This window comes from Canis aureus, chromosome 2 (assembly GCF_053574225.1).
Source record: "Canis aureus isolate CA01 chromosome 2, VMU_Caureus_v.1.0, whole genome shotgun sequence".
In the NCBI taxonomy this organism is placed as follows: Eukaryota; Metazoa; Chordata; class Mammalia; order Carnivora; family Canidae; genus Canis; species Canis aureus.
This window is the reverse complement of record NC_135612.1, coordinates 81,200,672-81,228,252: the sequence shown is the minus strand read 5'-3', so window position 1 is coordinate 81,228,252 and position 27,581 is coordinate 81,200,672. Positions and strand designations below refer to the sequence as shown.

Sequence of the window (27,581 nt, the reverse complement as noted above, 5' to 3'; positions counted from 1 at the left end):
AGACAGATGTTGAGTGACATAACAGATCTAGTGGCAATGGTGAAGGAGGGACAGGTGAAGGGGGACACACACAGGCACATGTAAAGATGACTGGATGGGGTTTGGGCAGTGGGTGGGGATATGTGGTGTCCATGAAGGCAGATTCATAAAGTTCATTCTGTGGTTCCTATCTTGGATGATGGAGCACATGGTGATGCCAATAACCGAGTTGAAGAGGACCACGTCAGACACTAGGTCATATTACCAGTACATTTCTTTCTCCATCTCCTTATTTGACCTGGTTGAACCATGTCTGGGCCTATGGGCAAGGCATATTATTCATGGGATTCATTTTTTAATGTTGACTTGGAGCATCTGCAATAAGAACCAAAAGACTATTCAACCATGTTGTATTTACATGCAGAGTAGCCCAATTTCTAATTTGCACTTTACAGAATGTTTATAAGTGAGCCCTTAGTTGGATACTAGGCCCTCCTTTGGCTTTTCCTTCCCAGCTATGAGTTCTCTCCTAGTGCATCACCCAGGAACCTTTAGGAACCCGAAGATAGTCCAATGCTGTATTAAAATTTGAGGAACTGCTTCATCAAAACCACGTGTTTCATTTCCTGAGGATTGGCAGCAAACCAGGGAAAAGAAAACATGTCAGATCTGTTTTGCTGTGGCTGGTGCTTCTTCTTGAACTGCTGCTTTGCCATGGGGTGGCTCTGAGTAGCTGCTCCTCTACAGAAGCCCAAAGAACACATGCAGCAATGAGGAAAATGCCAAAACTTTGTTGGGAGTTTTGAGAAAGGGCGACAGTGGTTTAAGCGCTTAAGCCCTTGGATCATTTCAAACATATCAAACAATATTAATGTGCTTTTGTGTGGCTATTTTTTCTCTTTTTTTTTTTTTTAATTCTAAAATGGCAGGTCAGACTAAGCCAAGCATTGACTGGCTTTTTGAATTAATGTTTAATAAGATGAAGTGGCTGCCAGCACCTTAAAATAATAGGGCACATGGCTTGGGCAAAGATAGAATTTTCTTCTAATTTGGCTTCTGGTTTGTATCTGACTAGAGAAGCTATTATTTTCTTCTATCTTCCATCCTGCTTCTTTTTTCCCCTCTGTCTCTCCCTCTCTTCTTTCTTCTTTCTTTCCCTTCAAGCATTATTCTTATATCCTTCTCATTATTCATGCCCCATAGAGGGCCTCGCTCTGAGCTGACCATTCTTTAAAACCTAATGGCAAATCTTAAGTTCTACTCCATTTGATAACCTCATTAAAGGCATGGAAGCACTATCATGTATTTATTTATTTATTTTGAGGACCTATATTGAGTTTTAGAATCATAAATATTCATTGTGGAGTTTTTGGAAGGGAAGCAGGACTCATAGTAAGTCAGCACATCGTGTCATTTTGTGGTCAGGAGTCTCTGGGACAGGGATCATATACGCAAATAAAACAAATGCACCGACATTGAGACAAATTGGAACAGCACCTTATAGGAGTAAACGTACGCTTTTAAAAATGCATCACAGTAATACAGTTTGTCAATAATCCATCATTAGTGCAATTGAGACTCTAGCATATCTAGTATATTAAAAGCCATTCCGGAGCTTATTCCTGGCATGCTCCTCTTTAGGCAATATTGACTTGTAGCATCACTCTTGAAAATGAGAATCAGAAAGTTTCTTTTTTTGGACCTGTACCCAGAAGTGGATCCATCCCATTTAAGAACATCTAGAGATTTGCGAATCACCAAACGCTGCAGACCATGCCACTTAGAAGAGGACGTCATTAGAGAAATCTTAGGGGTCCAGTTATCTGATTAGTGGCTATTCTCAGGAAATTTTAATTTTCAACTTGATGCCCTGGTGCTACTCTAGATTTTTCTCTCATGTGTCCCACCTCTAACGGTCAATGTGTATATAAGCAACACAAATACATTTCCACTTTAGTATTACAAAGATAAAAATATAGAGAAAATTCACATAGCCAGCCCAAATAAAGTTATAGCTAAACTTTGTTTACACGTTTAATGGTTTTAAATTTATATCTCATTTCCTTATAAAAGCCTGTGGGATCCCTGGGTGGCGCAGCGGTTTGGCGCCTGCCTTTGGCCCAGGGCGCGATCCTGTAGACCCGGGATCGAATCCCACATCAGGCTCCCGGTGCATGGAGCCTGCTTCTCCCTCTGCCTGTGTCTCTGCCCCACCCCCCCCTCTCTCTGTGACTATCATAAATAAGTAAAATTAAAAAAATAAAATAAAATAAAATAAAATAAAATAAAAGCCTGTGAAGCAATTAACACACTTACTATATGATGCTTACTTTCTGCCCACTATTATTTTGTTTTATTTATTCCTCCCCAACAGTTTATAAGTAACTTCTGGAATTCCTGTTTGAAAGCTAAGGCAGGGGCACATGGATGGATCAGTGGTTGAGTGTCTGCCGTTGGCTCAGGTCGTGATCCCGGGGTCCTGGGATCAAGTCCCTCTGCCTGTCTCTCTGCTTCTCTCTCTCTCTGTGTCTCTCGTGAATCAATAAATAAAATTTAAAAAAAAAAAAAAAAAGCTAAGGCAACTGAAACTCATAGAGGTTAAGTGGCTTTTCCAGAACACACAGCTAATACCACTCACGTTACTAGAATTGCAGCACAAACCAAGTCAGTAAAGGTGGCAGTATTTATTTTTCAAAAAGTACAAAAATATGAATATAGGATCATCAGGGCACTTTTTAAAGAGTAGTTTTGGGAATAGTAAGTACAGAAAGAGTGGTCATTGGTATCTAGCTGTTATCTACTCAGAAATATAAATAAATAAGAGGATAATTAAACTGGATATTTATATGGTTAAGCATAAAATATTTGATGTATGTTAAAGTTTTAAAGTTAAAACATTATCTTTTTGGGTGCCTGGTGGTTTAGTTGGGTAAGCGGCTGCCTTTGGCTCAGGTCATGGTCCCAGGGTCCTGGGATCGAATCCTGCATGGGGCTCCCTGCTCAGTGGGGAGTTTCCTTCTTCCTTTACCCCTCTCTCCTGCTCATGCTCTCTCTTTCTCTCACTCGAATAAACAAATAAAATCTTTTTCTTTTTAAAGAACATTATCATTTTACACTATACTCACAAGACCATCATCAATCTATATGGGCATTTGTGTATCTACCGTGTGTCTGCTGTGTGCGGATCAGTGTAGAAGTACCCTAGAAGAGAAGACCATGTAACAGAATATGGTTTGTGTACTCAAGAAGCCTCTGGTCTAGTATGTATATAGATATAAATTCTGGAAAGTTCTGGAAGAGGTGTTTAGGATCAAGTTGTTGGAGGAAAATCCATGCAAATCTTTGTGAAATGGCAAAGCATGTTTGCATGGTTAAGAAGGTAGGCTTTGGAATTAAACTGCTGGTTTTTTAAGTCTAATTCCAGCACGTGTTAGCTCATGAGTTCCTTAATCTAGCTCTGCTACCATTGCCTCAACTGTAAAATGCGAATAACAAATACAACCTATTTTATATGATTGTTTGGCAAACACATACATAGATAGCAATCTCTATGTTCTGTGTAGTGTCCTGAGCACTCTCCAAATTGTAAGCTATTGAATTCTCAAAAGTACTAGGTAGATATGATTATTGCTAGTATTGAGAGAATGAAAGGAGTTGATGTGTATAAAGTATTCAGAGCAATGCCGGGCACATAGTAAGTACTCAGTAAACATCACCTCAATAAATATTATCTGAAGCAAAGAAGCAGGAAAAGATATTGGAAGCAGAGGAAATGTCATGTGCATAAGCTACAGAGACGAGAGTAAATACAGAACATATCCTTGCAGAAGCCACAATCATGAATTTGCTTTTGGTGAACAATAAAGAGAAACTCTCAAGTGGAATGTGGCTCAATGACCTTAATTTCCATTGTCAATATTTGAGATATGCCCAGTTATTCACATTTTAGTGGCTCGAAAGCAATGCCAATTATCTCATTTATATATTTCTTTTTGTTTAAGTAGCTAATCTACATTTTGAAAATACATGTATTCATCATGGAGTGTTATAGCGATGTGAAAGAAAACAATGAAAAAGATGTGGCTCATAGATGTGTTTTTCTCTGAATTAACTCATGGAGGGAAAAAAATAAGTGACTAATATTGCTGACTAAAGTTGCAAGAGCATGGATTTCTAGTAGAGTGGCTCTTTTAAAGTGATTGTTCACTTTCCTTGACGCACAATATACACATTTGCTATCAGGTAAAATTGTGGGTACCCAAGATATTTCCCGCTTTGCCGAGCATTCACAGGGCTCAGTCCCTTTACCTTGACCCTGAATTTTTTAAAGTATTTTATTTATTTATTTGAGAAGAGAGAATGTGTGTGTTTGTGTGTGTGTGTGTGTGAGAGAGAGAGAGAGAGAGCACTAGCAGGGTGAGGGGCAGAGGAAGAAGTAGACTCTCTGCTGAGCCCCATATGGGGCTCAATCTCGGGACTCTGGGATCATGACCTGAGCTGACGGCAGATGTTTAACCAATTGAGCCACACAAGTACCCCTTAACTCTAGAGTCTTTGTGCATTTTTTATACCATAGATATCAATAGCTTTCTTATTCATTTGTAATAGTCATCTATGTTTTATAAACATTCACAATGGCTTTGTGAGAGCTTTTTGAATATTGCCATTATGACTTTTTTTGGTGGGGGGAGTTAACTAGCTTGGACATGGAGCTTGATGCCTGAGTTTAATCCTGATCTAACCCACATATGTGTGCAGATGCGCGTGTATCTGCCCTTTGTTTTGTTACTTCATCTTTTCAAAGTGGAGTAATCTGTCCAGCCACCATTCTGTTCTATTTAGTTCTGGAGGGAAAGGGGGTTGGGAGGAACTGATAGTGGGATTTGTATGTGATGAAGCGGAGTGGACTCTACCCAGGGAACCCCATTATAGACAGGAAGAATGAATGTATAATTCCACACGTCATCCCACAAGCATTAGTTAAATATCTGATGTAAATTAAATATATATAAATTTATGAGTATGGAAAATAATCCCTTTGTTTTTCCTAGCACCAAAAGTAAAACCCCGTTGTATACAATAGATCGAGAAAGTAAATGGTATGGATGGGCAGAGAGGAAGCTCCGGGGTGGTTTTCACATTTTCCAAATTGTAAGCAAATCTGGAGGGTAAAATTTCGATTAATAAATCAGATTTGCTCTTCAGAAGTAAAGTGGTTGGTGGATAGAGTATCAGCATATCCATATTAGGAAGCAACAACCTGAGCCCACAGATACAGCTTTATTTCATGAAGCGATTGGAAACAGTAAACTAACGGATGTGCGCAAAGTAATTCTTCAAATGCCAACCATTAAGAAACATGCTCAGAACTCTCAACAGCCATAAAGAGTAATTCTTCTACATCCAGGTGTCTAGATTGAAATCTTACCACGTGTCATAATTTTAAATAGGCAAGAATATTACAATACTACCAACCTTAGTTTTTAATAAACTGAGAGGAAAAAAAAGAACCAAATAATTTTGCATGGTCCAGTTTTTAGAAATATGGCTACTAAAATGTCGACCTTTATCATCTTATTGCACACAGTTTGCTCTAAAATAGAAGGGGGATGGAAACATGTTGAAGATATATTGTCATGTGGGCCACTTTATGGCCTGCATTCTTTATGATATGACAGTCGCTCCATTGACACCGTGTTATTTATTGGCTAGCAGAGCAAATAGGCTAGTAAATCATGATTGCATGTCTAGCCAATCAGAATCTGCCCTGGTTTCGTGGCACGCTAATTTTTTTTTAAACTTATTTATTCTGCTTGCTTTCATTTTTCTCTTTATCAGTCTCTGTTTTATAGCAATCTTTTCTTTAATAGACTCTCATCCTGAGACATTTTAAAATGCACTGCATGTCAAATCCAATTCAACTAAGATACCTAAATGCACGTTATTTAAATTAAATATGAATGCTTTGAAAAGTGTATACTTATATCATAATTGCCTGAAACTACATTTCCACATTATGTATGTTGTAGACTTGAATCTTGTCAATGCATTCAAGACCCAAAGTTAGGTTTAAAAAAACCCAGAAAATAAATTATTCATATCACATACGTCTATACATCTGATAGTGTAATTAGCAATCAAAAGTACTACATATGGTGATGTAATAGAGACATTATAATTTTGTACATCCTGCTGTTGATGGATTTAGGTACCACATTTTGCACATTTTCTATTTCATTATTTTGGGCTAAAAAAAAGATAAAAATAAAATAACATGTTTTCTTTATTTTAGTTCCTTTTTAAAATCATCCTTCATGCTTTTTTTGCTTTCCTTCCATTTCTGGCTCTCATTTCCTCAGTTTAGGTAGGACTTATTCTTCTTCATTTCTCTTTACTATTTCCTGCTCTGCAGCACTAATACTAAATAATAACAATAAAAATCTTGGGCCCAGATCTGGGGGGATTTCAGAGGTCACTGAGGTTATTTCTCTGCTTTTAGTTAGCTTTCTAGCCATTTCAGAATGAAAATTATATATGCTCTTTTCAACATCCCTATGAATTTCTTTTCTTTCTCAAAAATTGTTTGTTCTTATTTTTCTAAATGTTTTATGTAGTCCAACATAACTTTCTTCTAGCTAATATATTCCACTCTAATTCTTATTTCCTCATAATGCCTCCAAAATGTCACTACTTTCTTCTGCTTCAACTCATTTCATTTTTTCTCTGTATTTACTAGATTGTTGAACTTCGTTGTATTTAGTAAAAGTGTCATCGTTATTAGCAAAGTGAGAACATGTCATCAAATCATCTTTCTGAAAGTGTATGTATGTTCAGGCATCCCATTATCTCACATTTTCCCACAAGCAGCCTTATGTTAGTGACTGCACTTTTCTTTGCTCTCATTTGCACGGCTGGATCTCTTGTTCATCCATCCTGTTATCTGTGATGTTTCAATTTCCTCTCCAACTGACCAGATTTTATCCCTCATAAGCTTCCTCCATTTGTGCCTGAGCAATTAAAAAAAAAACCAAAGAGAACCATAATTGGAATTTAGTCATATGAGATATGCTTCTGCTCTATGCTGCCATCTTAAGAACTACTCTAGAAAGAAAGAAGAGTATGGACCTGATTAGTTCAAAGAACTGAGTCCAAATTTTCATCCTGACATTTAGGAGCTGTGGGATTAAAGTCTCTTCTGTGAAATGGGTGTAATGGTTTTGTGTGGAGTAACACAAGTTTTAAACTGAATGAGGTAAATAACTTTTGTAAAATTCTGGGCTCAAGTTCCTGGTGTGACAATAGGGTCATGGATATGAGTATGCCAATCGATTTTAAAAACAAATTTTCTTCCATCATTTCAGCATTTGATAAGATTATTCTTAATTGATTGATGAAAACAAAAACAAGTATAAAAGCATAAGGGCCTCCACTCATGGTGAACACCTTCCCTCAGGCTGACTCTGAACCAAGAAGAAATGAATTGGAGTCAGACTCAGCGACAGTTTACCCAGTAAATAGTAGGCTGTTGGAAGGCCCATTTTCCTTCCTGCCTGTGGGAACAAGTCTCATCTGTGTTAAAAGGCCATGAAACACCTATCCATAGGGTTATTACTGATACAGCCATCAATAAAATGTCTTTGTCATGCTCTGCTAGGAAGTGTTCTTTCTGCTAATGAATTCTGTCCCTAAAATGAAAGTCTTATAGATGGTTCCTATTTCAGATGTCTTGTAATTTTCATGTTTAAAAAAACTTTTTAATGTATGCTCCCTCATTGAGATCTAGCCACATGTGAATCAGTACTTAAGGGATTTGTCATTTTAGTAAACACTCAAAAGTGGCACTTCAAAAAAACACAGTAACTGACACATGACTCAATGGGACTTGTTAAATTTCTTTTGGAGAAAATACAAATTTATTCACACCTAGAAGTGAGCTCAGCATCACAAGTCTAGGCAGAATTGTGAGCTTTTGTTTTTGCTGTGGCTGAATGAAACTGGGTTTTGGCTAAAAATGATACAACCTATAACATAAAAATAGATCCTGCAACTCTACTGTTGGAGAATTTTATCTCACTTATCCATCTACATGCAGTAGGAACAGTGTCTAACTTTTAGGCTCCTGAAAAATATTTTTTTTCTTCCTTTCTTTTACATGCTCAGGTATGTCCTGCATACCCTGAAATTAGGTATCTTGTGAGCATTGGCTGATTTTTGGTTAATGTGATGTTATATTAACTAAGAGCAGTGAAGCCTGTTGCTCTTTAATTGATCAGTTCAAACTGTGATTAGAAAGCTCTAATGATTCCTGGTCACAAGCCTAATATTTCTGAATCTAACTTTACTACCCACTGCTACCATTACTGACTAACATAGTGCTTATCTCATAACATTGTTGTTAGGAATAAATAAAATCAAAGTATAAATTTGCCCTGATGTATATGTGGGCACACATGTGCCTGCTTAAAGAAATTTCTAGCCCTCCATTCATTAATCTAAATCAAGAAATATTGATGAGTCTGCTGTACGCCAGGCATTGTCATGCCATGAATATGAAGATATGAATAAGGATGCAGTTCCTTTCCTGCAGGCTATCCCTGTCTCGTAAAACAGATAAGGATGTTGACCATCACCTAATGTGATCAACACAGTAATGGAGAAGTAGATTCAGTGCAGTAGAACCAGTGTGGAGGGTCAACATTTTCAGTCTAGGTCAAGAAAAGCAGACTGTTTGCATTTTCTACCACAATGTCTCTGTAGCCTAAAGGTGGAAGCTTGTTGGCATCTAGTGAGGAGGGTGATTCCTCACTGATTGAAGCGAGGGCAGTCTGCATTTATGAGGGTATTTACTGGACCTTCAGGACTGCCTTTCTCAATGCTCAGAAGTATGTCTGGAGTGTGTGTGTGTGGCTGTGTGTGCATGCGTGCATGCGCAGATATACATGGATAGATGTTTTGTTGCTTTCCTATTGCTGCTGTAACAGTTACCACAAATTGAGCATCTTAAAACATCCCGAATATATTATCTTAGAATTCTGGAGGTCAGAAGTCTGAAATGTGTCTCAGTGGGCTAAAATCAAGGCACAAGAAGGGTTGGATTCCTCTCTGAAGGCTTAGGAGAGGATCTGTTCTTGCCTTTCTAGCTTCTAGCTCCTGGCCACATTTCTGGGCTCAGAACCCCTTCCCCATCTTTGAAATCAGCAATGGACAATGCATGGCCGTGGCACTGATGTCTTGGGCCTCCTTTTCCATATGGAGGAGACCATGTGGCTACAGTAGCCTACTTGGGTAATGCAGGGTAATTTCCCCTCTTATCGTCAGCTGCTCGGCAACTGTAATTCTGCCTGCAACCTTAATATTACCTTACCCCCAACTTCCAGATAATGCCACATGACATATTCATGGATTTTGGGCTTATGGTGTGGACATCTTTGAGTGGGCTTCTATTTTGATACCACAGAACTGTATTTTTTGTACACTTCTGGATTGGAAATTAGGGAGAAAATATAAAATAAAAAAATAAGAAGCAATGAACTGAGAGTACTTCCCATCTGCACAGTAGAGAGACCAGGACTTGGAATCTCTTGTTAAGAAACTTCCCTGTTACATATACCGTGTGCTATGCTGAGACCAAAATCATGCAGCTAAACATGGAGAGTGTCATATAAATCTCATAGAAAAAGGATGGAACTCACGTTGTGTGCATTTGTTGTGAAGGACAGACACAGAATGACCTCTGGGAAGTAAATATGAAGTGATCCCTTTTGGTGATGGGACCTCAAATCCAGGGCAGATGAGAACATTGTTAAAAATTTTAGAGCTCATTCAAAATTGAGATCTATCCTGCATTAAAAAAAATATTTTTCTTTATATTTTGTACATGTTCAGTGAAACTCTTCAATATTAATAAACTAACACTACATTATAACACTCATCATGTGCCAAGCATTTTTTTTTAAGATTTTATTTATTTGACAGAGAGAGAGAGAACATAAGCAGGGGGAGTGGCAAGCAGTCAAGCGCACATAAGAGGGAGAAGGAGAAATAGTCTCCCTGCTGAGCAAGGAGCCCAATGTCGGACTTGATCACAGGACCCTGGGATCATGATCTGAGCCCAAGGCAGAGGCTTAACCGACTGAGCCACCCAGGCACCCCTGCCAGGCACTTTTCTAACTGTTTTATGTATATTAATCATTTATTTATCACCAGGTGGCTGGCTGCTTAGGCATCAGCTGAGTAGTCACACAGGGCCCCATACTGAGATGGGTCTCTACCTGGTTTAATTCTCTGTTTTCATCGATCATTTTTGAACAAGGCATCCTTTATTTGCATTTGGCACTAGGCCCCATAAATGATGTAGTTGGTTCTGTTCATTGCACCAAAGCAATGCACTAGATAAAATTATTATCAACATTCTGTAGAAGAGAAATTGAGGCACAGAAGGACTACCTTGCCAAAGTTAGCCTGTTAGTCTGCAGGAGAGCCAAGATTTGAACCCCAAGGAGGATGAGCTCTGAACCACTCCCAATTCCTGCTGCTTTGAAGGCAGAGATAATGTCTTTCGAAGTATGTCTCCTTCCCAACTGTGACCCACTGTCTGCTACATGGTTAGCTTTCACTAAGTGCCTGTTGAATTGAATTATATTTGATGGGCTTTGGTAAAAATATTCATTTCATTTTCAATAGAGATGAAAGTTAAAAAAAATCCTGAAATTCTTCCAAGGCATTTGTTCAAACAGACCCAAATCGGCTTTTTCCCTTTGCATAATCATCTGTCTAAGGATATTCCCTTGTTCAAGGTCCATTATTTATTATTTATTAGATTTATATGGCAAGATATTCTGGAGAAATCTGATAAAACTGCAAAAAGCAGCATTTCACCGCTGTCCTAATTTATCCTTGAAATATTTAGACCTTCGGGGGAAAATATTTAGACCTTAGAAACAGTGGTTTTATATAAATCCATTAATAAAATTACTTTGAGAAGTGTAATTACATGTACATTCATTAGGGTGAGACACAGAAAAGACATATATAATAATAAACCAGTAGGTGGGAGGTACAGTTGAGAGAGTTTGTTGGTTGTTAGGTTTCCAATAAATTTAATATGCATCTTCCGGGGTCTGTTATGTGCCACATGCTAGGTTGTGTGAGGGAAATTTAGTGATCATTTTATTAGTAATAACAATAAAAAGTCATCCTCAGGGAGCATAGACTCCCAGGGGAGGAGAGTTTCGATCAAACAGAGGTCTCATCACAGAGTCTATGCAAGTGCTGGAAGAGAGGATATGGTAAGAGCCCTGGGCCAGGACTTGGACTTTTTAATGTTTATTCTACTCATTGATAACACAGGTCAACTTGGGCAGCTCATAGCCATTCTTTATCTCTGTTTCACCATCTATAAAGTGGGGCTAATATCTGTTCTACCTATTTCACGGGGTGATGTATGTACTAAATGGACCCATGAATATGAAGGCATCTTGAATATTTTTTTAAAACTTTTTTTTTATAAATTTTTATTTATTTATGATAGTCACAGAGAGAGAGAGAGAGAGAGAGAGAGAGAGGCAGAGACACAGGCAGAGGGAGAAGCAGGCTCCATGCACCGGGAGTCCGACGTGGGATTCGATCCCGGGTCTCTAGGATCGTGCCCTGGGCCAAAGGCAGGCGCCAAACCACTGTGCCACCCAGGGATCCCGAATATATATATATTTTTTTTAAGGGAGGAGGAAGTAGATGTTAAACTGAGGCATTTTTTTTTTCTTTCACTAGGTATAGTTTTGAATAAGACATGGGCAATAACATCACAAAATATGAAAAAAAAATAGAGAAGCCTTATTTCACATGAAGCACAGCTACATTATTTTAATCCCTACTTTACTATCTTATGTAATCTATATTTGGTTGACTCAGATAGTTATTGGACCAAAACAAAAAGATTGAAGATGTTAGCAGTGCTAATTTATTTTAATCCTTGATTTACTGTTTTATGTGATCCACATTTGCTTGACTCAGATAATAGAGAAGCCAAAACATGAAGCCAACTTATTTGATTTATTTCATCACCTTCTTGAGTATTTATTTTTTATAAAGTACTGCAGGTAAAGCAGAGATGAATAAGATGTAGTCTATGCTTTGACAAAGAACACGGTCTACTTGGCGATAACAGAGACAAAATGCATGCATACACAACTTACCGTATTAAGTGCTATGGAAAAGCTACAGAGATTCACAGGATGAAGTGAGCATATGAACTAGAAATGTATATAACCAACAATCTGGATTTTATATATATATGTACTTGTGGTAAGAAAAAAACAGCTTAAAATCAAGCAGTGTAGAAGAAGCAGAAAGTGTAGGGGAAGGTACTATCATGTGATTGAAAACTCCTATTATTTTATAAGGAATAACCAATGCTGCCCAGGAGATTATACGTATTAGTGAACTCTTTCGTAGCAACATTTACTGTGGTTTGTAAAAATTTACATTTCTCTCCTGAAAGTTTTATAGTGAAGAGTAATAGTTCTGAAAACGTGATCAGTAGATCCAGGAATAAAATAATATTATGATAAAAACCCATGGCCTGGAGGTTATGATAATGGAAAAAAAAAATATTTAGCTCTCGCTGGTTCAGATCATTTCAAGATGGTATTGCAATACTTGCAGGTCTCAAGCACCAGAGAGAAAATCGCTGAAGAATACACCCATTTACATTATTGTGACCTTGAATACATGTCCAGTTTCTTCGCAGGTTAACTGCAGGAGCTGCCCCGAGTGCCTCGGCGTTCATGGTAGCTGACTCACTCCCAGCCGTGCTGGCTAGCACGGTAGGGCATGCTAGGCTCCTCTTGGACACACAACACATTTAACACCGAGAAACTAGCCTTTTTGGTTGTCAGTATTTTCGAAAAGAGACAACCAAGTGACAGACACATAAAGTCTAGAATGGTTGGGAATATAAGAACTGCAACTTTTTATTAATTTTTTAAAGTGATGAATCAGCAATTGTATGGCAAGTAGTGAAACAAGGATTTCAGCAACAAATACTCCCCAAAGCAGCGGATTAGACCTGTACAGAAATTATTAAAATTACTCGGGGCCAAGGGCTTTGTTCTTGCTGGCCACCTGCAGTGTGTGGTAATGCCCTTTTAACGTTCTATCAGGAGCCCTGCATGGACTGTCTGACTTGACATTGGACATTACCACGAGGAGACAAGCATGTGGGTAGAGTGATTAATATAAGCCCTTCTGGAACTAGCCAGAGGCTTAAGGAATTCTTTTCTGCAGCATTCCAGAGATAATTGCCCACCATTTTATCCAGGAAAATGTTAAGTCATTAAAAAAAAAATATATATGGCACACTGTGACACTGGAGACCTTAGTGTTACACAAGGAAGGAAATCAGAAATAAAATGGAAAAGGGAGAGGGGTGTTAAAAAAAGACATACGTGAGTCTGTAGACTCTTTGAGGGTGGGCAGAGTTCATTTCATCAATGTCCATCAGTTTTTCAGATTGATAAGCTCGGAGGTGTTGTGCAGTTTGTCCTTGACAGCCTGGCAAACTTGCCTGAGTTCTCTGAAGAGGCACCGTTATATAAGGTGAATCCAGTATGCTTGCCAGGAGACAACTTCTTATCTCAAAATTCTACGAATTAATTCTCACTCTATTGTTAATGTCTCTATGAATGAAGCTGGAATGCAAGACACTAAAACGAAGTGCAGACTTTAAAGGTAATTGATTAGAAGAAGTATGTATAACATTATTGTGTTCGAATCTATTACTGTCTTATTTTTTTTTTCTATTACTGTCTTAGATGAGACTAATTCGGTTCCAATTTGGCATCCACAATCCATGAGAGCATCTTAGGTTCCAAAATATTGTAGCCAAATATCCTCTTCATCACGCTGGGGCTGGGGGCTAGGGGAGATAATCGACTTCGGTTGTGTTCTGAATGCCTGGGCGCTCCATATGGCCTATTTTCCATTGGCAAGTGAGTCCTTAAAATCTTAGGGGATTCCACTACATATGCATAAGTATTATAAATTAATGTTCTAATGTGCTTTGAGGCTCTTGCTGGATGAATGGCAGGCAAAAGGAAAGAAAACGAAAAACATATTTTTTAAAGAAACCATAGGCATGTGGTTCTCCCCAGGCATCGGAATTAGGGAGTTTGAAGAGACTCAAGAACTAGATCCTTCCTTTTCTGGAATTAACTCTTGGGAGATGGATAGAAATAATGCAGTTTCTTGATACTTTCACTTTCAGAAGTGCTGTGATCATCCCAGACTCCTTGCTTCATTCTTAAGTTATCACCATTTTTCAAACATTTGAAAGTTATTTTTTCTTTGCAGTCTTAAATAAAAACAGAAAAAAAAATGCATTTAGCTGCATGGAGAGGATCCATCAGAAGGCTCATTTGGGGGAAAAAAAACCTACACTTATTTAACAAGCTAGTCCCTGGCTTGAGTAAAGCAGCCCAAGAAGTCCAAGAATCCTTTCTTTTCTCCCTTCCCTCCCTCTCGCCCTCCCTCTGTCCTTCCTCCCTCCCTCCCTCCCTCCCTCCCTCTTTTCCTCCTTCTTACCCTCCCTCTCCCCCTCCCTCCTCCCTCCCTCCCCTCCTCCGTTCTTTTCTGTCTTTAGCAAAGATTCAGATTCCTTCTCTTTATATGCTCCCTGGAACTGTAACGCACCGTGGATCTTATTTTTTGTTGCAGAACAGTGACTTATGGGGAAAATTCAACAAAGGACCATCAAATAATGTCTAGCATCCAGGAGTGTACTCTCAAATCAGGGGCCAACTTTTCTGGCAAATGAATTGGTCATCGAGGCCTTTAGAGATCTAACAGTAACTTACAGACTGTGGGAGCAAAGCAGCCTCCCTTTCTTTCTTCTGGGTATTTGTTTTCAAGTGATACAGCAATAGGCATAGACCAAATAAAACCAAGTGGCACTGGAAACTAGTGCTGTAGGACCAGCCTGGATTTACAACATTGTATCACCAATTAATAATTTATATGTGTATGTTACATGTGGGATTATATAATTACTATATATGTAGTAATCGCTGTATATTATATAGTGTACATAGTTACTATATATAATATAACCAAAGAATTATAAACATCTTGATCTTAATTATTAGATCTTAATTATTTACTAGCAGATATCCAGTTGCATCAAGGAAAGAAAAAGGGACTTGTGGTTTGTGGTCAGGCCCATCCCAGTTCAAGTCCTCAAACTTCTTTTTTTTTTTTTTTTAAAGATTTTATTTAGTAATTCATGAGAGACACAGAGGCAGAGACAGAGGCAGAGGGAGAAGCAGGCAGGGAGCCCGATGGGGGACTCAACCCCAAGAACTGAATCAGTTGCTCAACCACTGAGCCACCCAGATGCCCCTCAAACTTCTTGAGCCTCATTTCTTCATCTAGAAGACGAAGTTAACTATTCAGAGTTTGTATGGTTTGTGGTGAGGATTAAAAGCCACAAAACAGGCTAAGGACCTGACATAGAGTCTGGCTCATGGAAATGCCTGATAAATGGTAGATAATATTACTATTTCATATTATGCAAATTGAGTGATAATTACTAGTCTCCTCAGTGCATCCTTAGGGGTGTGGGTCGGGGTAATCTTTATTTTTTGCCATAGAAACTGCGATGAGGGAAATGTAACACTTACTCAAGGTCACCCAGTAAGTCACTCTCTGTCATTAGGACTTAAGGGTTTTCAGCTTCCCTGTCTAATTTCAGTCCATTAGGCCACAAAGTCATCAAAACAAACCAGAAAAGAGCACCATCAAAAAGCAAAAGTAATAAAATCAAAGGATCCTGGAGCAGTATTGTACTAAAAGCCATCTGCTATCTTCGTCCGCATTCTCCACCCTCTTGAAATGTTATTTGTAAGGTCTTAAAAGGCTTGACTGGAAACCTTCATGCCTTTTTAAAGATACAGTATATCTTCTGCTGACTCATGCATGCTGAATAAAGAATTGTAATATAGATTTTTGAATTTACATCAGAGAGATGTCGATACTTTTTACATTGCCAAAGCCCTTAGGCTTTTGCTGTTCAGAAAGCAGCTTTATGATTAGCTAAGCAAATCATCGTTGATACGGCGGCGATGGGGATAGGGCAGGGGGTGTATTTGGGTGTGTGCTAGAGTGTCTGTGTGTGGAGGTGTGGGGATGATTGAATAAAATATCTGGAACATTTAAATGATTATAAATACGGTCATGCATATTATTTCCGTTCTTTTTTTATATCCAGTGTACTTACCAGTGTGCTAAAATTTCTGTGCCATAATCAGGTGAAGGGAAAAAAAAAGGCACAAAATGCTGTCTTAGCATTTCCACTTGACTTTGGTGCCTTGTCTCCCTGCCTCGCTCTCTCAGATGCCCTCATTCGTCCCACTCCTTTCCTCCTTTGGGCTTGGCAGGAACACTTTTGCTCGGTGCCAGTGTGGGAAGCTTAAACTCGCTTACTTAAGTGGCTGATCTCATCTCTTCCTTTATGTGGTTTGTGGGATTCCCCCCCCCCCATTTGGGCTTATTACTTCCTTCTACCCCCTTGTAGATTCACCTCTGTCATTGTATTTCCATTATTGTGTTGTCTTTTAAAATAAAACAATAAATATTTAAAATGTAAAGCCTTTTTAGTTTCAGTTGTGTGGCAGATATTTTTATATGAACAAAAATGAGGAGGGGAAAAATGGATTTCTCCAAAGTTTATAAAGGCCCAATGAGGCAAAGGGCACATTCTCAAGTTACAGGATTTTACTTGTCCTATTTCTGAGGAGCAGAGCAAAAAAATTTTTTTGCAGATATTTTAAGAGATGGCAAAACAGGGAAGCAAACCAAAGTCATCACAAAAGGCTCCCAGTGTAGACCCAGCCATCTGCATATAGTTCACAGAACTCTTCTGTTTATTTATGAGTCGTGGAATGTGTAAAGCCAACTTCTAGCTGTAAAAGGACATACAGTTGCTCTCATATAATTTCTTTGGCCTTTTTTTTTTTTTTCTGCAAAATCAAGAGTTTGCTTTCTCATATGTAGGAAAGCACTGCCGTGCATAAGGACCCGGTTTTGGGGAATTAGAATTTCTTTCCTAAAACATTTAAAATGACTAATAAAAATAAGCATTTTATGTGTTTAAAACATGAACATAGAATTCAAATTAATGCAACTGATCTTGGTATGTACACACTGAAGTACCGCACCTGCCAAGAATACTTTAGACTTGCTCTAATGTACTCCTGAAAAGAAACAGAATTAAATTGAAGATAGAAACATTAATTTTCTGCTATAATTTGGTTCTTTTCAAGATAACAATCTTCGATTAAGACAGGCACAAAGGAAGACAATGAAAGAAGCTATATATTTTACTTTAAGATTTCACAATCTGTTTCCTCGTAAGATTTTTCCAGAGGTTTTTATAGGGAAAAATGATTTCTCAAATTTCATCATGGTATAATGAGTTCATGGAGCTAAATTGTTTATACATTAAAAAATTAAATGTCTCTGCCATTCTCGTTCAGCAATTCTGTGCTCTTTCTAGTTAAAAAGAACATTATGTTTTGCAGGCCGGCAACTTCCTTGATATGATGTTTTAGTTTAATCCATCCAAAACATTACCCTCCAGACATTCTAAGAAAGTTGTTTCTCTGACATGATGTGATTTTATGATCTCTTTGAAACATTCTCAGCCTTAAGCATTAAACACAAATAGATGGAAGTAGGTGATAGCTTGAGTGTTTGACCTCTAAATGTGGGTTTGGAATTACCCCTCTGAAGATGTGAAAATGTAAAGTGATATATATACCCAGGAATATCAGAATATAAACAAATGTCGTATCAGGCCAGGTCCAGATTATCTAACTCGTAATCTGAAACCAAATTCTCTTTGTCTCCCTATAATTTCCAGTGGATCTTGGCCACCATCTAGGGATGAATAAATACAAAGATGCCACTTCCCACAAAAGGGGGTGAAGTGAGTTTAATAGTCTCCAGAGTTTTCTATTGCCAGACAGAAAGTCTTATCTATACATCTATGACTTTTATCCCTAGAGGAGGTGTCAACAATACATCCTTTTTTACCCCTAGAGGAGGTGTCAACAATACATCCTTTAGGAATGCAGAGTCTGAGGAAGAATTTCATGGAACATTGGAAGGAAGACATAAAGACCATTGGTTGTGTCTTTGGAAAAGAGTTGGCTGTGATATGGAAAACAAACATGACAATAGTAAAAGCTAGGCTTTGCTCTTTCTTTCTTTCTTTCTTTCTTTCTTTCTTTCTTTCTTTCTTTCTTTCTTTTTTTCCTCTGCTTTTAGCAGCAATCTCAGCTACCTATAATATATTAGGGATGTTATAAAGCCATTGGAAATTATTTCCTTATCATTTGTAATATTTTATATAGTGTGGTATGTACTACTTTGTGGAACCAGAAATAACCTGCCTTTGAGTGCAGAAATTTATCGAACATTGAACACATAGAAACACATTGTTAGGTTATATTAAGATACATGCAAGCAGATGCCCAGTTGTCACTTCTTCCAGGGTCGTATCACCTTTTATTCATTTTGATGATACCATTTTTCTCTTTTGAAAGACTTTTCACATCAACAATTGGTAGTTTCTTTGGGATTTGATTAATGTCTGTTTTCTGTACCTGATTGTAAGTTTTTGTGATGGAAAGGACCATGAATATTTATACTTAACATGTGTCTGCAGCACATACAGACATCCCAATAAAAATCTTTCTGAATAGGTGAATATATGAATGAAGGAAGGAATGAATGAATGAGTGAATGAAAGTTCTATACTATGTGACACAGTACACTTCGTATGGAAGATGAAGTTGGAAGGGGACCAGGTAGGAAAGTCAGTTTATGAAGCATCTGGGATACTCTAGGTATTAGTTTGTGTTCTGTAGGAGGCAATAGAATAATTTTAGCAGGAATGTGACCCAATGAGATTGATGATTTAGCGCCCACCTTGAAGGTTATGAGGAGAAAAAGTTGTGAGAATGATGGCAGCGTGAAGCACATTGACCGTGTACCTGCAGTGATTACTATTTCTTAGTACTTTCTACTCCCTGTTATTTGCTTATTTATACACTTATTGTCTCCCAACTCCTGCTTATCCTCCTATCAGAGAAGAGATAGTGTCTCTGTCTCATTAGATGCGATAGCCCCAAGGTCTCCTGAGTGGCTCAGTCGGTTGGTTGAGCATCTGCCTTTGGTTTAGGGGTCCTGGTCCGGGGGTCCTGGGGATCCTGAGATGGAGCCCCAGGGCTCTCTGCTCAGCAGGGAGCCTACTTCTCCTCTGTCAGTCTGCTACTCCTCCTGCTTGTATTCTTTCCCCCTCTCTCCCTGTCAAGTAAAATAAATAAAATCTTAAAAAAAAAAAATGCTGTAGCCCCAGCAATAACAGCTACTGGCATAAGGTAGTGCCTCAATTAATGTTTATTGAATAAGTGAATACTTTTTTTTTTTAACTGGAACATAGTGAACAGTTTTTAAATATCAGCTGAACTGTATATCTTATTTCTGCCTATCCTTTTCTTAAGCATTCACCTTTTTTTTTTTTAAGATTTTATTTATTTATTCAGGAGAGACACAGAGAGAGAGGCAGAGAGAGACACAGGCAGAGGGAGAAGCAAGCTCCTTGCAGGGAGCCCGATGTGGGACTCGATCCCAGGCCCATGATCATGACCTGAGTCCAAGACAAATGCTCAACCACTGAGCCACCCAGGTGGCCCTTGAATATTCACCTTTTTAATCTATTTTCCATTTTTTGGATGTGGGGTGAGGAGCTCTGGCACTTTGTTTATTTATTTATTTATTTATTTATTTATTTAAGCTCTGGCACTTTAAATAAAATAGGCATAATTTTTTTTTCAGTTGAGGACATAGCAATTATTTTCAAAGACTGTCACAGTTTCTGATTTCTGTCTTCATGTTTCTTTGTGTTCTGTTAAACAAGAAGCAAACAAACAAATTAGCTATCTGAGCTAATTTTAACATATAATCTAAAGAACAGGCTTGCTCCTGTAGCCCCCTGAATGTTTTTCTTTAGAGATTTGTGGTACATTTGGGCTGAGATTCCCTTTCATCAAGATTAGAATAGCTTCTTCTTACCAGTACAAAAATCTGTTTATAGAAGTTTACGTGAACTGAACTTCCTTCTGGTGGCAAAAATACTTCTCTGTGCTTAGACATTTAAAATTCTTTTAAAACCTCAGGAAGCAATTGACAATGGTGATTTTCTTGCAGGTCTCTGTGGTAAAAGGAGTCATGGTGTCCAGAAGCAAATAAATGATCTTGACAACCAAATTCTATTTCCTATTAAAAATCACTGCATGGGATGCCTGGGTGGCTCAGTGGTTGAGCATCTGCCTTTGGCTCAGGGTCTTGGGATCGAGTCCCACATCGGGCTTCCAGAGGAGAGCCTGCTTCTCCCTCTGCCTATGTCTCTGCCTCTCCGTGTTTCGTTAATGAATATAAAATATTTTTAAAAAATTACTGCACTGTGTGGTTCTATTTTCTTCAATGTCTAGGAATTTTTTAGCGGAAAGTTGGGAAAATCAGTTTCTTTACAAACGTGGCTCATTTTGTGGATAAGTCTACATTGTGGATGGTTCCCAAGTACTAGATTCTTACATGTAGTATGCAGACATATTTGTTAGCTCTTACCAGATAAATACATATAAACTAAATATGGGCAATATGATCTGAAAAACCAATATATCTCTTTAAGTAGGTTCCACACCCAACATGGGGCTTGAACTTACAACCCTGAGATTAGGAGTCACATGCTCCATCTACTGAGCCAGCCAGGCACCCCAAAAAACTAATAATTTGTGTACAGTTTCCTGAGTCTTGTAGCATTACCAAGAGACACAAATAAAAAACTTATTTTTGCAAAATTGCCACTGTGGGAGTAATCAGAGTATAATAAACAAATTAATTTTTTCTATATAGTTGTCTATAATTATCAGAAAAATAAGCTTTCAAATAGTTACATTTTAATCAATTATCTATGAACTCTGGATTGTAGGTATATATTGAATTTCATGATTTTCATTGGCTACTCTTTATTTCACACTTGGCCCTTCCTAACTTTATAAAGCCTAACGGGAAAGAAGTTCTGGGAACTTATAGTTTTAAGTTTTTTTTCCTCAAATCAAGTATTCATATGATTCACATTAACTGCATGTGTGTGTCTATCCAAAATATCCTTTGTTTCAAAAATAATTTGAGCATACTTAAATTTGCATATCATGAAATAGGAAAACTTTTTTGGGAGTAATGATGGGAAATATTGGAAAAAAGTGAAAATTATTATATCTAATATAACTAAGATTTAGTCATTCCAGCTGTGTTCCAGCGGGTTGAAATCCATGCCACCTCTGCATGGAAGTTAGAAGCACAGCAGATGTCTTTACAAAATCTGTGTATGATTTGGCCACTAAAAGTGCATCTTAGAATGTGAACTACCCCCTTCTCCTTCTTTTCACCTACCACGGGCACCAATACTACTAATCTTCGGGAGAATTTTGTAGATAGTCATTACTTTATCAGAGAAGTCCTTCTAAAGAGCTTAAATACTTAAGTGATTTCCCTTGGAGCAGTAATGGTGAATTATGTGGTGCTCTAATTGTGCTATTAGTTTATCTAAGCTAAAATGCAATCTACTTAATTTGAGGGTTTTATTACACATTGGTCTCAAAAGGTGAAACACATTAAAAGCATATTGGTTCTTCTAACAGGAGGTTAAGCCTTTTCAGATACTGCATGTGATGGAAATATTGTCTCTCCCATTTACTGTGAATGTTAGTGTAAGATGTTTTTATTGACGCAGAACTGTAACTTGGGAAATTTGCAAGTTACTTGTTTAATATTTATTAATTTGTTATCATCTGTGGAGTCAAAGTTATCGTTCTTTTGGTAAAACTATTCCAACCTCATGGTACATCTAATTAATATGTGAATTTATTATGAAATTATGCCACTTAGGTTGTGGTGTGTTTAAAACTTAAAAACACAGGTCTATTTATTCAAAAGGAAATTATGTGTAAACAGAGCAGAGAGGATTTTTAAAGCAGTTCACCTATTCTGTGTGATACTTTAATGGTGGATATGTGCCATTATAAATTTGTCAAAACCCAAAGAATGTACGACACCAAGTCCTAAGATAAACTATGGACATTAGGTAATAATGATGCATTGATGTAGGATCATAATTTGTAATAGATAGACCACTCTGGTGGAGGTTGTTGATAATGGGGCATGTTGTGTGTTGGGGGCAGGAGATACATGGAAATCTCATACTTTCTGCTCAATTTTTCAGTAAACCTAATACCATTCTAAAAAATAAAATCTTATTTTTTGAAAGAAAAAAAAACAGGTCTACATAAAGTTAAAATGGAAGGAGAGATTTCCCATCTCTTCTTATCTGAATACTAGAAAATTAGAAACTGACTCAACCCTGAAATTGACTCAACGCTATGCTTTAAAAATGCTGTATTTTTAAAATTTTACTTTCATCTTGAAATTATCTTTTATTTATTTATTTTTTAAGATTTTATTTATTTATTCAGGAGAGACACAGAGAGAGAGGAAGAGACACAGGTAGAGGCACTCGATCCCAGGACCCCGGGATCATGACCTGAGCCCAAGGCAGACGCTCAACTGCTGAGCCACCCAGGTGTCCCTTGAAATTATCTTTTAAATGATAATTGAGTTGGCAGACATAGCATTTATCAATACACTAAATTTTTACTTATGTAGTGACACTACAGTACCTGGGGGTATAGCTCAGGGGCAGAGCATTTGACTGCAGATGTAGTGACACTACAGGTCTGAATATGTTTACTGTAGTTTCATAGTTATAAATTATTGTTTACTATTATAAATCTATTGCTTGTAAGTGGCTGACCTGTGTATCATACGATGTTTAGTGGCATCCTTTGGTATCTATTTATGAGATGTCAATAGTCCCACCCAAGTTGGGAAAACCGAAACTGTCTCCTGACATTGCCCATGTCACTTGAGGGGAAACTGCCTTCTGTCAAGAACCATTGTTTGTAAGGTAAATGTACACAACTCTTATTTTATTGTTGTTCAAAATATGTAGTGTGTACATATGTGTATGTGTATTTGGCTTCACAGTTCTTAGTGTATAAATCAGGTTTTGCAAAAACAAGAGTGCAGACATAAAAAGGAAATTCCTTTACTTTGTTCATAATTCATAATGCTACTACTCAAGGGTGCCTCGCTGGCTCAGTTAGTGGAGCATGTGACTTCTTGACCTTGGGGTCGTGAGTTCAAGCTCCACCATGTTGGGCGTAGAGCTTACCTTAAAAACAAAAAAAAAAAAAGAAAGAAAAGAAAAGAAAAACAGTACTGCTTATAATGCTACTGTTCAGATTATGTGCTTTTAACCTCTCTTTGTAAATTAACAAAGAATGGGTACACATTTGTACCCTCTTGCTCAAACAATATACACAACTGAGCACTCCTCATTAGTAGTTTTAGCTTCCTGCATTAGGGGCTGATTCAAGCTACTTTTGCAGCAGACCTCCCCTTGTGCTTCACACCAGAAGGCTTTAGAATAAACATTTGGCTGAAAAGTCTTTATAGGACTCATCCAGCTGTCCTGTGAAAGAACTGTTGCCCACACTCACATGCATTAATGTATGACTTGCCAAAATGTTTGTTTGCCTTCACATAGACAAAGGCACAATGCGAATGTGAAGAGTATACTGTTAAATTATCACTTCTTGAGCCAACCAAGTGAACTTGGAAGTTTTCCATATATAAATATAAGATAGACAGTTTACTAAACCATTTTTTAAAAGAATGATGGAAATTATTAGCTAACATTTGCTAAAAATTATAATTCTAAATTAATCTTATAGTGGATTTTAATAATGCAAAGGAATTTTATAAATAAACTACCATATGATTTTTATTTCTCTTTTGGAACTACATTATGTATTCTACAGAGAGTTTTCTAATTTTTCTCCTATCTTCTTAGTCTTTCCTGTCTCCCATCTTTCATTTATTGCTTTGCTCCTATTTCTACCATTGAATCTTTAAAGGTAGTGATATATCAATACGAACTTGAAATTTGGAGCTGACCCAAAAAAGCTTGTATATGTATTACTTTAAAGTAACTTCAAGATAGAAATGCAAACCTGTTTCCATGTTGCTACTATTAATATATATTTAATGAATTACCTTGACATATGCCTGCTTTGTCTTTAATGAACAATACTAATTTCAGTCCCATAAAATATACATCCAATCAATTGTATATAAATGATTAATTTGCATATGCTTTACACACAAACTTACACAATTGTGCCTTCACATTACCTTCTTCACATCAGCTGCCTTCTGAAATAGTTTCAGGGTGTGTAGCAGCACCAATCTGAAATCTTTAGTAGAACATAAAACGTTGCAGGGAGCTAAACCTTTGACTAGGTAGCAACTTTAATAACATTTTAAAATTTGAGGTATTCGGTAGAAACAACGATACGACCCGATTGGAAAACAAAAGAAATGGTTAAGGTGATATATCATCAGGTATTCTCTGGATAATTATGTTTTTAATGTGTCTTTATCGCGGTGCGGGCATACTAAATGGTGATTTTTGAGCATTTTTAAAGATTTCTGTAACAAAGAGCGTTCCTTCCTTTTTTTATTTAGTTTTTCTTCTTTTCAGATGAGGACAGATGCAGTGAAGGCTGTGTGCCTAAATGAACACTTTTACTAAATTAGTCTGGCATAAACACAACACTGCTAGCTTTCAGTACAATTGAAAATAAGCGTGGGGGTTTAGAGGTCTTTCTTTTCATAGTTCTGTTAAATCATGCTTAAAGTTCAGTTTGTATTCCAACAGTAGCATTTAAGACAGCATAGTTAAGAATCTCTTAACATTTCCATTTACAACTTCCCTCTCCCTCTAACATTTTCTTTAATGATTGTAGGATGTTTCATGGTAACAGCTCATCGGCAGTTAGAGCCAATGACCTAAATATGCAATTAAAATTGCAGTAGCCTTGCTAGGTGATAAACTGGCCCTCACTGTGGGCTTTGGAAATACTATTTTCTTTCCTCAAGACCTCTTATTTTTACTATTTATAAAATGGAAAAGCACACTACTGGGGCTGAATCCTCTCGAAAAATCACATTAAAGGGTCTTTACAGATTTAAAAATGAAGCTGTTGAAACGTTTTTTTGCATTGTTGATAAGACTTACTGGCCCTGGATATACCCTTTAAACTAAAATCATTCATTTATTTATAGTTCGTGGGTGGCAAAAGATGGCATGGGGATGTCTATGCTTTCGTAACTCAAGGGGGCACATGTAAAACTGCCATCCTGGAGAGTGTGCCTTAGATGGCACTTGGCCTTTTGGCAGTCACGTGCGTGTGTACCAGAGAGGACTGACCTTCCAAACACCATGCTTGGGGAAATCATGGGCTCTTATAACGAAAAATCATGTTAGTTCAACTTCCTCATTTTAACATTGAGGCGATTTCCTTCAGATCACGCAGATAATGGTATAGGAGCTGTCAAATCATAACATGAGTTTCCTGATTCTCAATACAACCTCTGGTGCTTCAGGGCTTTATCTTTTTCCATTTCATGTTACTTCCCGCCTTCCCTCTGACTGCCATAGGTATCATAGGACAGATTTTCAGCAATTTAAAGGATTCTATTTTATTAATGATAGACACAGACTTAGACTATAATGTGTGTGTGTGTGTGTGCAGGCACGCAGGTGCGCAGTGATACGAATTAGATTAGTTCTAGGTGTGTAACTCCTGCTTACTCAAAATAAACTGGCTCCATAATTTTGTTACCTTATTTTACCTTTTTGGTTTCATTTCCTGTGTGTGTAAAATATAACCTGCTGAAGGTACTGAGAGATCTAATTTACTAAACAAAGCATTGATAATTTTCTTCCACTAACCATACCCTTCCATGTGAGGCTCCTCCTCCTCAAGCCCCAAACCACTTGAGGTCACTGTTCTTTCCAGTTATTTCTTTGTTGATGTCTCATTCCTGAACCCTAAGCAGAATAGGTCTCCGCTCTCTGTGAGCACAGATGTGTCTGTGTTAGTTTGGGACCTAGATCTGTACTTTGCAGCTTCAATTTAGAATCATTGTCTTGAAAGCTAAAATTCTATAGAGTTCTTAGTCTCGTCCACAGTATTACTCTGCCCATAGCATAGTGTTTTTTACTGTGTGAAAGAGCAAGTTTCCTCTGGTTCTTTTGGCTAGTTCTTCTCTTCCAGGTTCTTTATTTTCTCCTTACCTTGTTTTCACACAGTTTCCAACTGTCCTTCTCCATAGACACTATCATCTCCTCTTATATAATCCTGGATTATTATAAGTAAAATTAAGTTACACTTTTTTGAGTGTGAAGACTTCAACTGAGAAGGTATTCAAGATGCATGGACATATTATTTGTGGTTGGAGGGCATGGTTTTACTGTATCTTGATGTCTGTGCTCGGTCTTCAGGGAAAAAAATGGGAATGGGCTTTTAAACTTCAACTTGATGGCTAAGCATTGAGTCTGCTTTGATACCTTCATTCTACCTTCAATTTTAATAACTATTCTTCTCCTCATTCCTCTGATCAAGTCATAGACTAGTGCTAGAAATTGCTTTTGGGATAATTTGCTCTTATCTCATATATATATGAGAAAACTGAGATTCAGAGAGCCTAAATGATTTGTCCTGAACCCATTCAGTCAAGTCAAGAAATCAGGTTTTTTTGGTTTGGTTTTATTACTAGCATTTCTAACTGCTTATCCTCTCTAGCTCTGTATCCTTGTGCTGTATCTAGTTGTTTAACCAGGCTGCTACCTTTGATATGTATTTTTGATGCATGATTTTTCTCATTCTGAGCTTCAGAGGAATAGGGAGCCTATAGCAGGACCCTACCCCATGGTTGCGTACTCACCACCAGGCACTATACTAACCTCATGCCCACTGCCTCCTTACTTCTAGTATGTGGACATTCCCTTCCTGGTAATTCTATGTGGGCTTCATGAGGCCTTCTTGGTTTTATCCCAGTATCACCAGCCACAGTACCTTAGATACCATGCTTCCTTTCCTGAATTCTGAATTCTGAATTCTCTCCAACTGCCTGCTCAAGAGAAATATTATGTATTTCCGGTCTCTACTTTTGATTTATCTCTTGTTCTAACTGATGAAGAAACAGAAGGAAACCAAGGGACTTCCCTGGAAATTCTTTTTGTAAAGGGACTTTGAGATTGCTTTTTGGAACGTGCAGTCTTGTTCCGAATGAAGAACATGTTTTTCATGATCTTGCAACTCTCCTTCAGTTCTTCTGAGACTGAGAAAGTATGTGTGTGTGTGTGTGTGTGTGTGTGCGCGCGCGCGAGCACACACACTTATGTTCAAATACCACAAAAGTGACTAAAGAAAAATGTATGTCATTGGAGGAATTCCTTTGAAGGCATTATGGTATGATGGAATAAGTTTGGGCCTGGGATCAGATTCACCTCATTTGGAAATGAGTTCTTCTAATTACTAAATATCTGACCCTGAAAAAAGTTGTATATTAAATCC

At 37.7% G+C, this 27,581-nt stretch overlaps 1 protein-coding gene and 1 long non-coding RNA gene across 4 annotated transcripts in view; one reads left to right on the top strand and one right to left on the bottom strand.

The window, feature by feature from the left end:
• Positions 1-27,581, top strand: part of PCDH7 (protocadherin 7) — a 416,043-nt gene that overhangs the window by 101,269 nt on the left and 287,193 nt on the right. The window lies entirely within an intron of this gene.
• Positions 12,923-27,207, bottom strand: LOC144302671 (uncharacterized). Of its 2 annotated transcripts, XR_013369663.1 has the most exons (4): positions 26,969-27,125; positions 24,331-24,413; positions 19,743-19,942; positions 12,923-14,329 (listed from the first exon to the last, which is right to left on the bottom strand). It is a non-coding gene; the product is annotated as an uncharacterized LOC144302671 (long non-coding RNA). The 2 variants fall into 2 exon arrangements; XR_013369674.1 differs by lacking the exons at positions 19,743-19,942; positions 24,331-24,413 and having other exon boundaries at positions 26,969-27,207.